Source organism: Salmo trutta, chromosome 33 (genome assembly GCF_901001165.1).
Source record: "Salmo trutta chromosome 33, fSalTru1.1, whole genome shotgun sequence".
Lineage (NCBI taxonomy): Eukaryota > Metazoa > Chordata > Actinopteri > Salmoniformes > Salmonidae > Salmo > Salmo trutta.
Window position 1 is genome coordinate 3,044,182 of NC_042989.1, and position 15,180 is coordinate 3,059,361.

At 40.0% G+C, this 15,180-nt stretch overlaps 1 long non-coding RNA gene across 1 annotated transcript in view; it reads left to right on the top strand.

Annotated features, from left to right (window-relative positions):
• LOC115172217 (uncharacterized) overlaps window positions 1–14,886 on the top strand; it is a 37,622-nt gene extending 22,736 nt beyond the window's left edge. Inside the window, exon 2 of the long non-coding RNA XR_003871408.1 lies at window positions 14,698–14,886. This is a non-coding gene — a long non-coding RNA (uncharacterized LOC115172217). The remainder of the gene's footprint in view (window positions 1–14,697) is intronic.
• The last annotated feature ends 294 nt before the right edge of the window (window positions 14,887–15,180 follow it).

Below are 15,180 nucleotides of genomic sequence, written 5' to 3' on the forward strand. Positions count from 1 at the left end.
TGGCAGTGACGGTAGGCCGTCATTGTAAAAAATAATTTGTTCTTAACTGACTTGCCTAGTTAAATAAAAAAATTAAGATGTATGGTGAGATGCCAGAGGAAGCTTTGAATAGGTCAGTAGCCTACAGAGTAATATGAGAAGAATGCAGTTGTGTAATTTATCTAGATATTCTAAAGTAAGTGTTTTGATAACTTTCAAATGTAATAACAGGTCCGAGCAGAATTAACAACCCTTTACATAATACCATAGAAGCAGTTTTCAGCTAATATAACAATGTCCACCTTTCACCTTTCATTGTCATTCCCAGCAGATACAGATACTGTGTCTTTCGGCATTTTGTCTGGTGGTAATGGCAAAGTGGTCAGAGTGGTCATACCTTCCTGTGTGGTGTCCCGTATACAACAGGAGTTCCCTGATCCTGGTGCAGAATACACAGGGTTTCTCCCTCCCAATATTGACTGATACCATTCAAATCAATAATCAATTCAATAATTGAAGTATAAGTTGTGTCTAGTAAAATTGTCATGCTGAGTGGCAGGTCTCTCCATTTAGAGACATCAGTATCAAGCCCGTCTGTCAATCTGGACTTCATCACATCATTTTGCAAGTCTCCATGTGCTGGCTCCATACATGTTTCTGTGAACACATACACACATAGTCACAGTTCTATCACCAATGGCAGGAAGGATATATAATATCTGACTCACAAACAGGTACTATGTGGAAGTTTGAAATACTGGGCATTTCTGCTGTCCTGTATTATTAGTAATTACCTTCAGCCCTACATTGTGGATGTAAGTGCCTATCTCTCGGTCATGTCTCCAAGTTCTGGGTCCATAGATGCATCTGTGAACACATACAGTACACAGTCATTGTTCTATTACCAGTGGCAGGTAAAATAGGTGTAGTCTCACGTTGCCATACCTCCAAAATCACATCGTTGTCACGCCTCCCTTCGGGGTCTGGAGGATTTTGTATTGCAAAAACGGTTTGAATGGTCCGCTGCCTCCCAGAGGCAAGATTTTGATTGTATGTTACATTTCAAGAACACTCCCCCCACACCACAGGAGGTTGGTGGCACGTTAATTGGGGAGAACAGGCTCTTTCTAATGACTGGAGCGGAATTGGTGGAATGGTAACAAATGCATCAAACACATGGTTTCCAGGTGTTCAATGCCATTCCATTTGCGCCGTTCCGGCCATTATTATGAGCCATTCTCCCCTCAGCAGCCTCCTGTGCCCCACACACCCGTTGAAGGGGGTGGTGCATGTTATGTTAGTCACTGTTTTCCGACCAGGTAGGACACATTATGTAGAAAGTTGTTCCATATGCTAGCTAGTTTGCAACATTGCAGAAAATTGATGTTTCAGCATGATCATGCACGGCCCCATGTCGCAAGGGTCTGTACACAATTCCTGGAAACTGAAAATGTCCCAGTTCTTCCATGGCTTGCATACTCACCTGACATGTCACAATTTGAGAAGGTTTGGGATGCTTTGGATCGACGTGTACGACAGCCTGTTTCAGTTCCCGCCAATATCAAGCTACTTCGCACAGCCATTGAAGAGGAGTGGGACAGCATTCCACAGGCCACAATCGAAAGCCTGATCAACTCTATACAAAGGAGAGGTGTCGCGCTGCATGAGGCTAATGGTGGTCACTAATGATCCCATGGCACTTATCATAAGAGTAGGGGTGTTAACCCCAGTGTCCTGGCTAAATTCATACCATCGTGGTCACCGAATCATCCCCAGCTTCCAATTGGCTCATTCATCCCTCCTCTCCCCTGTAACTATTTCCCAGGTTGTTGCTGTAAATGAGAATATGTTCTCAGTCAATTTACCTGGTTAAATAAAAAGAACAGAATAACATATTCTGAGTTGTACTTACAGTTGAAGTCGGAAGTTTACATACACTTGGTTGGAGTCATTAAAACTCGTTTTTCAACCACTTCACAAATTTCTTGTTAACAAACTATAGTTTTGGCAAGTCAGTTAGGACATCTACTTTGTGCATGACACAAGTCATTTTTCCAACAATTGTTTACAGACAGATTATTTCACTTATAATTCACTGTATCACAATTCCAGTGGGTCAGAAGTTTACATACACAAAGTTGACTGTGCCTTTAAACAGCTTGGAAGATTCCAGAAAATGATGTCATGGCTTTAGAAGCTTCTGATAGGCTAATTGACATAATTTGAGTCAATTGGAGGTGTACCTGTGGATGTATTTCAAGGCCTACCTTCGAACTCAGTGCCTCTTTAATTGACATCATGGGAAAATCAAAAGAAATCCGCCAAGACCTCTGAAAAATAATTGTAGACCTCAACAAGTCTGGTTCATCTTTGGGAGCAATTTCCAAACGCCTGAAGGTACCATGTTCATCTGTACAAACAATAGTACGCAGGTATTAACACCATGGGACCACACAGCCGTCATACTGCTCAGGAAGGAGATGCATTATGTCTCCTAGAGATGAACGTACTTTGGTGCAAAAAGTGCAAATCAATCCCAGAACAACAGCAAAGGACCTTGTAAAGATGCTGGAGGAAACAGGTACAAAAGTATCTATATCCACAATAAAATGAGTCCTATATCGACATCTGGTCTGATGAAACAAACATAGAACTGTTTGGCCATAATGACCATTGTTATGTTTGGAGACAAAGGGGGGAGGCTTGCAAGCCGAAGAACACCATCCCAACTGTGAAGCACGGGGGTGGCAGCATCATGTTGTGGGGGTGCTTTGCTGCAGGGGGGACTCGTGCACTTCACAAAATAGATGGTATCATGAGGATGGAAAACTATGTGGATATATTGAAGCAACATCTCAAGACATCAGTCAGGAAGTTAAAGCTTGGTCGCAAATGGGTCTTCCAAATGGACAATGACCCCAAGCATACTTCCAAAGTTGTGGCAAAATGGCTTAAGGACAACAAAGTCAAGTTATTGGAGTGGCCATCACAAAGCCCTGACCTCAATCCTATAGAAAATTTGTGGGCAGAACTGAAAAAGCATGTGCAAGCAAGGAGGCCTAGAAACCTGACTCAGTTACACCAGCTCTGTCAGGAGGAATGGGCCAAAATTCACCTAACCTATTGTGGTAAGCTTGTGGAAGGCTACCTGAAATGTTTGACCCAAGTTAAACAATTTAAAGGCAATGCTACCAAATACTATTTGAATGTATGTAAACTTCTGACCTACTGGGAATGTGATGAAAGGAATTAAAGCTGAAATAAATCATTCTCTCTACTATTATTCTGACATTTCACATTCTTAAAATAAAAGTGGTGATCCTAACTGACCTAAGACAGGGAATTTTTACTAGGATGAAATGTCAGGAATTGTGAATAACTGAGTTTAAATGTATTTGGCAAAGGTGTATGTAAACTTCCGACTTCAACTGTATGTAAGGCCCTGATCTGGCTATGCCATATGGGTGTGGGCTACACTCATTTAGTGTAGCCCACAGCCAACATATGAATTACCCTTTGCACAACGTTCGGCGCAGGTGTATGGCGAACCATTTACCAACACCTGTGCCGAACTTTGTGCAACAGGTAATTCATATGTTTACCCAAGTAGTTAGATGGTTTGTCATTAAATGTATTAGATAGACATGCTTCTGATATCTGTACATTATTGACCCATGACTGACAATTTTGAAGTACGTTAGCTAAAACGAGGTGACGTCAGACCGTCTTCTTAAGTAGGCAATAGAAAAAAAGCCTGTGTATCATGTTCTTTGATTGGGTTAAGACGAACCGTCACTCCAAAACTAGCGGACCAATGGAGACTCATTGTCTACGCCTCCCTTCACGGGTAAATAATGGCAAAACTCGCAATCGAAAAGACTGTCAGTGAAAGCAAAGAAACAGACATCGAAAGCAAAGATATGAGTAGCGCAACCAAAAGGTTGTACATGCAGGCAAGAGTGTAGGCAAAATGTATTCAATAGGATTGGTTGCTTGGAAAGTTTAACCAAAAAATTATTTTTTGTTTTCAAATATATATTTTTTATCATTTGTCATAGAGTTTTGCTCTTGCTTTAAAAGTTTTGGGGTTTTGTTTTGTATTATTTTTGTTTGCAATTCTATACATTTGGCTTTCAATTGTTTGTTTTTTTGATTTCAAGATCCATTATTTCCTCGAAAATATGTTTACATTCTCAACTTTATTTTTCATGTTCACGATTTATTTTATTTGGAATTCAATACATATGGCGTGAAATTGACCCCATACCCCTGCCCTATTGCTTGCATTAAAGATACCAAATTAAAAACTCTTACCCTCAGTATAATTGTGAAGAGAAATGTATAAACATTCTCGCCCCAGGCGTTCCTTTGTGATCTACATTATTCAGAGATTTTTTCTACTAGCTGCATACCAGACCCTGTTTTGACACTACATTTTCTCATCCATTTTTACCTCTGGCTGATAAACCAAACTAGCCCATGGTACTCTGCTGTACTCGCAGACCTCTTGATAAGAAATCGAGCCTTGGCCATCGACCAACTGGCTAGTTAGCTGATTGGCGGCTATTTAGTCACTTGAGATATAGGTGCACTGCCTCAGTTAAACAGGCTAAAACAAACTACTTCCTTAGCACTATTACTGACAGTGATCCCTCTAAATTCTGGAAAGCCGTTTGTTCATTCACTGAAGCTAGTGTAATTTCTCTAATTCCCTGCCTAAGCAAGTCATTTTAGACTCCTGCATCATTACTGTAAAAGGTCAGATTTGTAATGTTTTTATTCCGCATTTTATCTCAGCTGGTTTCCTGTTTGAAAGAAATGTTATTCATACTGCTCTTGGCCAGTCAGTTGACTGTTCTTCCCACATACAGCCTCCAGTTGTCTCCTAGCAAGAAACCAAAAATTGTCACTCAAACAGAAGGAGGAACTAACAAAAAGTCACTAACTAAAACGAAGCAGGTGAGCGTTTTGTAGGGGTTCTGAAAGACATGAGGGTGGCCACTGAAAGTTGACTAGCAACAACTGGGCCCTAAAAAACATAAGCACCCACTACATTTGCCCAAACAAAATAAAAACCACAGGAAGCAAACCAAAAAGTGGAGCAAAACAAAAACAGGGAAGATCAGTTAAAGGATTGTTTTTTTAGAAATCAAAATAGGGAGACGCCAACTAAAAGGTGTTAACCCTCCATGTCTCTCAAGCCAACTGGCGCACTGGGCCAGCCGCTCTTAAATATCACCTATGCTGGCAGGTTCACCTTCTGAGATGACAAGCCAGCACAAGTGTAACACATACTGACTAACGAGGTGACACCAATCGGTGTGCCCAACGCGCTAACGTCCAGACTCTAAATATAAATGGAAAAACCAAAGCCTTTAACACCTTCCCCCTTAAAAAAGCTAATTTACGCACAACCAACTCTGTGGGCTCTATGCAGGCAGTCGAGTTCTTCCACCTAATCTTGACAAACCATTTCTTTATGGACCTCGCTTTCACCAATCTGTTGTCACAAAGTTGGAAGCACAGAATCGTCTAGAATGTCATTGTGTTCGGTTGTGTTAAGATTTCTCTTCACTGGAACTAAGGGGCCTAGCCCGAACCATGAAAAACAGCCCCAGATCATTATTCCTCCTCTACCAAACTGTACAGTTGGAACTATGCATTGGAGAAGGTAGTGTTCTCCTGGCATCTGCCAAACCCAGATTCGTCTGTCGGACTGCCAGATGGTGAAGCGTGATTCATCACTCCAGGAACGCGTTTCCACTGCTCCGGAGTCCAATGACGGCAAGCTTTACACCACACCAGCCGACGCTTGGCATTACGTATGGTGATCTCAGGCTTGTGTGCGGCTGCTCGGCCAAGAAAACCCATTTCGTGAAGCTCCCAATGAACAGTTCTTGTGCTGACTTTATTTCCAGAGGCAGTTTGTAACTCGGTAGTGATTATTGCAACCAAGGACAGATTATTTTAACGCGCTTCAGCACGCGGCGGTCTCGTTCTGTGAGCTTGTATGGCGGCTGAGCCGTTGTTGCTCCTTGACATTTCCACTTCACAATAACAGCATTTACAGTTGACCGGGGCAGCTTTAGCAGGGCAGAAATTTGACGAACCCGACTTGTTGGAAAGGTGGCAATCTATGACAGTGCCACATTGAAAGTCACTGAGCTCTTCTGTACATGCCATTCATCTGCCAATGTTTGTCTATGGAGATCGCATGGCTGTGTGCTGGATTTTATACACCTGTCAGCAATGGGTGTTGCTGAAATAGCTGAATCCACTCATTTGAAGGGGCATCCACATACTTATGGCCAAGTGTATGTAGGGAATCTAATTTCAGGTGTTTCTTTTACACCTGATAAGTTAGGTTAACCTATGGGTAAACAGGGTTGATGTGTTATGCTCAACTCACTCAGTTTTCCACCACAAAACACCAGAAAATTGCCAAAAACAGTAGAACCGGCTCATCTGCTTTTTCACTATGATTTGACCATTAGATGTTCACTGTTTCTTTTGAAAAAAAACATTAAAAAGGAATAGTTTCACCATATTAAAACAAGACCTTAAAATGAGGGACAAACATAAATGAATCACTGATGAAATAAATAATCTTCAGAGATGATTTTGTCAAAGCAACAAAAATAGCTAGGGCATACGATGATGGGGAAAAGTGTGAGAATTTTTGGGGGTTAAAATCTCACTAGAAGTCACAGAGGATTCACCGAGGGACATGTCAACATTTCTACTTAAAAGGCATTCTTTTTGTGGAACGACCCACATGCGTCTCTAACTATGTTGTGTTGGTTGTTCCCATCATCCAGCATGGACTGCTCTAACTGAAGTTACAGTCAGGCAACAAAATCGCTGTGTTTGTCCAAGACATAGCGTAAGTGCATTCACGTGCATGTCCCACAGAAACAGGACACGCGTGCACACACGTACACACCGAGCACCCCACCGCCCCATTAGTTATGTAACATAGGGTCAGAGGGATTATCCCTTACCCTATCTCTGACCCTGTGAAAAACACTAGGTCTATTTATAGTCCAGGAGTAATAATAGTCATTGTTGGATTTATAGATTACTTATGGGTGACTTATGGATGGGAGCCTCCTGACCTGACAATGACAAGGACAGTTGTTAGGAGCTGCTTCGACCCATTCCCTAATTAAGGTTTTTGGGTCATCGTGGAAATGTCAGGGTTGCGACATTGACGAGGTCAGGGCTGTTTTCCAACTGACTCTGAGGTGGAACCCTACAGGCACGTGCAGAAGTCTGACCCTGAAGTGGCATCATCCACAGCCAAGAGAGACTTTAGTTAAACATCCATCAGAACAGATAACATAACAGCTAAGATCAAATCTATGGTGGAAAATTATTTAGGGGGCTGTAAATGTTTTTGACCCCTAGTTGAACCACTCCTCCCAAAACCAATGTGTTCAATGTGTAAACTGATGTTTTTCAACTGTAGTGCTTTGTGTTTTACATTTAAATGTGTACAACTTTGTGCTGCTTTTGGCCAGGTCTCTCTTGCAAAATATATTTTTAAACTCAATGGGGTCAATTCAGACTTTGGAAATGTATGCCTTATTTACATGTTTTGATTTAAGCTGCCAAAAACCCTCCCACTTGTTGGCCAACAGATTTTCTCATGGAGTTTTCATTCAGTAGGATTTTCAGTACAATTATCTAAACTTTTCTCGACAGACTCATGAGAATATATTGAGAGAATGGGTTCTAAGTATTAGGGATCAATGAAGAAAGCCATCCAAATGTGCCTTTGTCTCTGTTTAGTAGATTAAAAAATACTCTGATTTATAGATAGTTTAGGGTTATGAAAGTATTTATGAATCTACCTAATTCATAAAAAAGAAAACAAGTTTGGAAATCCTTTATGCACAAAATTTTGGGGAATCAAAAATACAGATTCATCCTGAAAGTTGCCATATTCAGTAGTTTAATCCATGAAATATTAGAAGGGGAGAAAAGTGTACAATAGTAGTTGAACATTAGTCATATAAATCTACCTCAATCTTCACTGATTATGGGACTGTGATAACAACGGTCCAGTCGTGAACAGTATGCCAAGCTCCAGGTTTAAACTGCCACATTTGGTTTGTGTTGCATAATGATTCAAATAGGCTACATGTCCCCCAAAAATGTCCAACTTTTAATGAAATATTATCCCCTATTGCTAGCGATCCTCAGCAACGCCCATATACAGGGCATTCAGAAAGTATTCAGACCCCTTGACTTTTTCCACATTTTGTTACGTTACAGCCTTATTCTAAAATGGATTCAATTACTTTTTCTCCTCATCAATCTACACACAATACCCCATAATGACCAAGAGAAAACAGGTTTTTAGAAATACCTTACTTGGTTAAGTATTCAGAGCCTTTGCTATGAGACTCGAAATTGAGCTCTATTGATCATCTTTGAGACGTTTCTACAACTTGATTGGAGTCCACCTGTGGTAAATTCAATTGATTGGACATGATTTGGAAAGGTACACACCTGTCAGTTGACAGTGCATGTCAGAGCAAAAATCAAGCCATGAGGTCAGTGGAACTAGAGTTTTATACATTGGGTGGCCAAGGCTACTTCAGGGGATCCATAGACCATGACAGAAAATTAGTGTGTAACCCTAACCTGGCATCTAAGGAGCATGAATGAATCCTATGATTTCTGATTAGAGGTAGAAGTGATAATTCACTTAATCCAGAGTTCTTCAATGTGGCAGATAGTGTGGTCCAAAAGGGTTACTTCACTAGAATTCTTTAACATACTATGAATAGTCAGTGTCTCTACCTCGGATCTGCAGCTTCATTTCTCCCCCCCCCCCCCCCCCCACACACACACACACAGTACTGTACTCACATACTGGAGAGACTTTTGTCACTCTGTTTTCATGAATATATATAATCTGGGTCTATAAGTGTTGAACGTCCAAAATATTTTCAGAAAATAAAGCTCAAGCACCGAGGAGATAAGATAGCATTTGTGTTACATAAATTGCATAGTTTATTTACAAAAAAATACATTTACAAAAAAACACTGCAATTTGACATACCAGGTATCAAGCAGACATGGACTTGAAAAATATAAATAATTTTGGTGCCCATCAATATTACAAACTTACAGTATCATATTTATGCTGATATATATTATGTTAACTAATAGCAAAGAAAGTTTTGGAATTGGCCTAATCAAGACCAAATTATATATGTGTGACATGATACCCTCTGGATTTATCATTTTAGAATGTCAGTGTACTAGCTAGTACACAGTGCAGGTTTTAATCATGACCAGAGGGACCGCCTAAATGCCAAATTCTCCTAGGTGGATTTAAAACAGCATAATTCTGGTGAGAACTGGCAAAATATTTCACAAACTCATCCATGTTGAGGGAGCGGGCCCTCCTTGACTCAACACTGAGAATTCTGAGGTGACAAAACCTGTCATCAACCATTGTTGTCCTAAGGTGGGTTTTAATCCGTTTTAAAGCTGAGAAGCTTCTCTCGCAAGAAGCACTGCTGACTGGTGTAACAACAGAAACCTTACAAAGTGGAAATAACCCATGGAGACCTCTTTATAAGGTTCTAAAAACACAACAAAGTCAAGGAGAGTAGACGGTCTGTCCCTTCCACTTTTCTCTCTCCTATCAAGAAGCTGCTTGGTTTGATGAACCTCTTTGTTTGAGGTCCTCTAAATCTGACTCAAAGGTCTGAGCAAAGGCAAACAGAGGCTCCTCATTCAAGAATGTTGTACTCTTTGGGTTGAGAGACTGGACCCCTTGCATTATCTTGCAATTTTTCTTTGAAAAACGCCTCTGCAGCTCAGCTGTGAGACTGTCAAGCACCTGATAAAAGATAGCTCTTTGGAAGCTCTCACCATCACTTTGGTCACTATTTTTCTGTCCTACAGTGCTCATCATCAATGAGTCATGAAATCTTAAGCTTGTTTTAGGCTGTCTTTTACACGCTGATGTACACTTATTTTGCAGTGCTCTGCAATCTCTGCAATCTCTTCAACCTCTTTCCATAGTTCTCCAAAGTAACCCTCACTTCTGTAGTCCTGTAATGTGTCTGTAAGGGAACCTACTAGGTCCACAGCCCTTGCTAGGTCAAGAGAGCTTGATTGGAGCATGTCAGAAAGACATTTGGCATCACCAAGCACTTTACAAAAGGTAACCAAAAGCCCTATGAAATGTAAATCTATCTGAGAAAGAAGGCCCCTTGCCTCCACTGATCCATCACCACTATTTTCAAGTGTGATATCCACTATTTGATATGATGCTCTGCCTTCGAATGGAGCTTAAACCCAGAATCTTTAAACAGCGCCTTTTTCCAGTTACAAAAACCTGACTGTGATGTGAAGGCAGATTCAGGTGTATTGAACAGAGAAAAATGCCTACAGGCGAAACAATAAGTCCAATCTTGACTTACAGAATATTCAAGCCATGAATTGTCCTTATACCAGGAGCTGTTGAAAGCCCTTTTCCTAGTGCCATGCTGAGTTCTGGGAAATGTTTTCAAACACGGCTGTACAGGATCCTCTTCTCTGGTCGGAAATACACGTTAAATAATGTGTCATATCTCTATGGAAATGTATACATCTATACAAATGGTTACATCTAAGCATCCAATTACCCACATTTTAGTCAAATCTCAATCTTAATTTCAAATCCCCATTATCATAACCTTACCTTAAAATCAACTACCAGCCTAAATTACTAGTTAGATCATGGCTAGCCCTACTCTGCAGTAAGTAACTTAGCTAGCTATAATTTCTTACACCTTTACGATAGCAAACAGGCTATCTGCAAATTGTGGTAATCTTTTGAGTAACGTTAACAGATTGATAATAACAATTGTTCGTTTTGAGTTCAAGTATCGAAAATCTGAGTTAATGGATTTCAAATTGCTGAATGTTATCTTGCTGAACACTGACAGCTGTAGCGTACTAGTTACCCCACATTAGCTAAACATTTGTATACCGTAACTTACGACACTGCACTGTATATGCGTGTATTACTAGCACAAATGTAAACATAATGTTAGTCTAAATTGGGAACCGATCTCTCTTATCTGATTAACTGTCTGTTAATGGAGCCAAAGGTCTAACGTTAACTTACACAGCGACTCAACTTTCATAAACGTTGTTCAGGAAACCTAAACCCGACGCTAAACCTTAAAACGTACTTCAAATATGATGCTTTCGCCAATCGCGAAAAGAGCTTGTGGAGCTGTGGAAAGATTCTCTCTTCTTCTTCCGTATGTTCTTCTTATTCTTATTCTTCTGTATCTCGCAACCAACGTTAATATTCTCTCTTCCTCATCCTCGATTTGAAAAATGCGGGCCGAATGTCAAAATAAATGCTTCTTTCAACAAGAGGTGAAATGAGATGTCAATCAGCATCAAACTGCCAGTAGAAAATGACATTTTGGGGTGGCACCCGGGGTGGCCAATCAGATGTCACCCCGGACACCCCTCTGGCTCCGCCCCTGCATGAGGTGGAAGGAATTGTCCGTATTGAGGCACAGAAGACTAGAGGCTGTAATCACTGCCAGATGTGCTTCAACAAAGTACTGAGTTAAGGGTCTGAAAACTTATGTAAATGTGATATTTCAATTTTTTGTTTGTAATACATTTGCAAAAATAAAAAAAATAAAAAAAATATTTGTCATTATGGGGTATTGTCTGTAGATTGATGAGGGACAAAACACAATTGAATCAATTTTAGAATAAGGCTGTAACATAACAAAATGTGGAACAAGTCAAAGGGTCTGAATACTTTCCGAATGCACTGTAGATGTGACAGAATTTATAAAGGAAACAAATAAAGGTAGGCTAAATCGAACAATGTAATGTGATGATAAGAAATGTAGGGTAGGCCTACCAACTGAAGGGAACTACCCCTAAATTGGCAGTTAAAAGGTGTGGTTATTACTTACGGACACTACCGATAGTGGCTAATAATATTTAACAATAATTTAAAAATAGGAAATTGCAGGAAACAGCTAAAGTCTGAGAATATGATTAAAACATTGTAGGGCGCATAAAGGACACATTTGGCACAACTGTCATTCTGCTCGGCTTTGCCTTGCATCTTACATCTCCAAGATTCATCTCTGAAAGTTATGAGGCTATACAGTTTCAATTCTGCATAATGGCACATCATTTCAAACTTCACTGTGGACAAAGACCATAAATACCTGTCATGTTGATATGCTTTTCAATTTGCAGCCATATTTGTCTCCAGCGATCATAAGGTAAAATATATATAAAGCAATTCTAATTTATATTTACAATCCCTTTATCCAAACGGATTACTTATTTACCTAGCTCTTATCAATAGCTCTTATCAATTTTTTTATTACAGTTCATGAGAATAGTAGTTTTACTATCGGGGAAAAAATAAAGTACCCTAGATGTCTTTAATAAATAAATAACAGGTCTACTGGTTGAATCTCACACTGGGCAGTTTTTTGTTGTTGTTGTCAGACCTTGGTTAGGGTCTGATTTCCAGCCCTTCTACCCGCTAACCCATTCTTACACCGATTAAATGCTTTTGAATCTTTGAGGAAGTGAATGAGTGCACACTTTGGGGAGAAGGGAAAAAATAAGAAATCTGTAGTAATTTTTTTCCTACATTTTAGCATGGCCATCAACACATTTTATTTATTTATTATTAACCCTAATTTTACCAGGTTGACTGAGAACACATTCTCATTTACAGCAACGACCTGGGGAAAAGTTACAGGGGAGAGGAGGGGGGATAAATGAGCCAATTGGAAGCTACATTCCCCTTTGTGACAATACAGATACAGTGAGTATTCAGACCCCTTGACTTTTTGCACATTTTGTTACGCTACAGCCTCATTCTAAAATTGATGAAATTGCTTTTTTTCTCTCATCAATCTACACACAATACCCCATAATGACAAAGCAAAAACAGGCTTTTAGAAATTATTACTGAAATATCAAATTTACATAAGTATTCAGACCTTTTACTCAGTACTTTGTTGATGAACCTTTGGCAACAATTACAGCCACGAGTCTTCTTGGGTATGACTCTACAAGCTTGGCGCACCTGTATTTGGGGAGTTTCTCCCATTCTTTTCAGCAGATGCTCTCAAGCTCTGTCAGTTATGATGGGGAATGTTGCTGCACAGCTATTTTCATGTCTCTCCAGAGATGTTAGATCGGGTTCAAGTCTGGGCTCTGGCTGGGCCACTCAAGGACATTCAGAGACTTGTCCCGAAGCCACTCCTGCGTTGTGTTGGCTGTGTGCTTAGGGTCGTTGTCCTGTTGGAAGTTGAACCTTCGCCCCAGTCTGAGGTCCCGAGCGCTCTGGAGCAGGTTTTCATCACGGATCTCTGTACTTTTCTCCGTTATTGGTAGACTGCTGGAGAGAAGGTTGTCCTTCTGGAAGGTTCTTCCATCTCCACAGAGGAACTCTAGAGCTCTGCCAGAGTGACCATTGGGTTCTTGGTCACCTCCCTGACCAAGGCCCTTCTCCCCGATTGCTCAGTTTGGCCAGGAGGCCAGCTCTAGGAAAAATCTTGGTGCTTCCAAACTTCCTCAATTTAAGAATGATGGAGGCCACTGTGTTCTTGGGGACCTTCAATGATGCAGAATTTTTTTGGTACCCTTCCCCAGATCTGTGCCTCGACACAATCCTGTCTCGGAGCTCTACGGACAATTCCTTCGACCTCATGGCTTGTTTTTTTTTTCTCTGACATGCATGTCAACTGACAGGTGTGTGCCTTTTCAAAGCATGTCCAATCAATTGAATTTACCACAGGTGGACTTCAATCAAGTTGTAGAAACATCTCAAGGATGATCAATGGAAACAGGATGCACCTGGGCTCAATTTCGAGTTTAATAGCAAAGGGTCGGAATGCTTATGTAAATGTGATATTTCATTTTTTTTATTTTTAGTATGTTTGCAAAAAATTTATAAAAAACTGTTTTCGCTTTGTCATTATGGGTTATTATGTGTAGATTGATGAGGGGGAAAAAACAATTTAATCCATTTCAGAATAGGCTGTAACGTAACAAAATGTGGAAAAAATCAAGGGGTCTGAGTACTTTCTGAATGCACTGTACATTCTACAGACCCTACTGAGTATTCGCTACATTACTTTTACTGCAGCACCCAGAGTAGTACTTGCTGTAAGTCAATATGTATTCCATATACAGTGATTTGCATCGGGGGCATTTATTTGAGCTTGGAACATGTTTAAAAACAGAAATGTAATGCAAATGTCTCTTGAATATGAACAAATATGAATCATTGTTAATGTTTAGACATTTATTTGTCATATATCATGAAAATTATTGACACTTTTTTAGTATTACATGGGGGACTTTTATTTGAAACATTTCAGAAATTCCATGACCCGGAAGTACTTTTTTAGTGTTGCTGACTAGATCAAATCAAAATGTTATTTTATTTGTCACATGCGCCGAGTACTACAGGTGTAGACCTTACAGTGAAATGCTTACTTACAAGCCCTTAACCAATGCAGGTTTAAGAAAAAAAAGGGTTAAAGTATTTACTAAAATAAACTGAAGTAAAAGATAAATAAATGTAAAAGTTTTCCATCTTCACATTTAGAGTTTCTGGCGCAGCACAGAAATGCCCTTATCCAGATGGTGTGACAAATGCATTTCCAAACAGACCTGCTAACTTTCTTTGTTGTTACTTTTAAGGTTGGAACCAACATGCAGTACCTCCAGCAGGAAGAGAGACAATAACCATTCGTCCACCAGCTCAGGGACAAGCTACACTATTCAGAGCCCTGTGTAATGTTCAATGTAATTGCATGCTGGACTCTTTGAAACTTCATGTGTTTGTATTGTTTTAAAAATATACAAATACAAGGAAGATTATGGTTTAAACATGTCTTTAATGTTTATTTGTTTTAGCTGTTAGTGATAATTCCCTACGTGTTAATACATTGTGTTTACATCATTACAGTCTTTAATGTATGTGTTATGAATGACCAAAGGTCTCCGACTTTATAGCAAGTACAGCATCATGGGTGTGCAGAGTTACGAACCGGCTCGTGGCCGGAACAAAGAGGAAGACAACACAGAGATAAAGAAATAACAAACATATTTATTAAACAAAGTAAACTATATTCAAGTAACAATGGTGTGTATAGTTAGTAGTGTAAGTGAGTGGATGTGTGC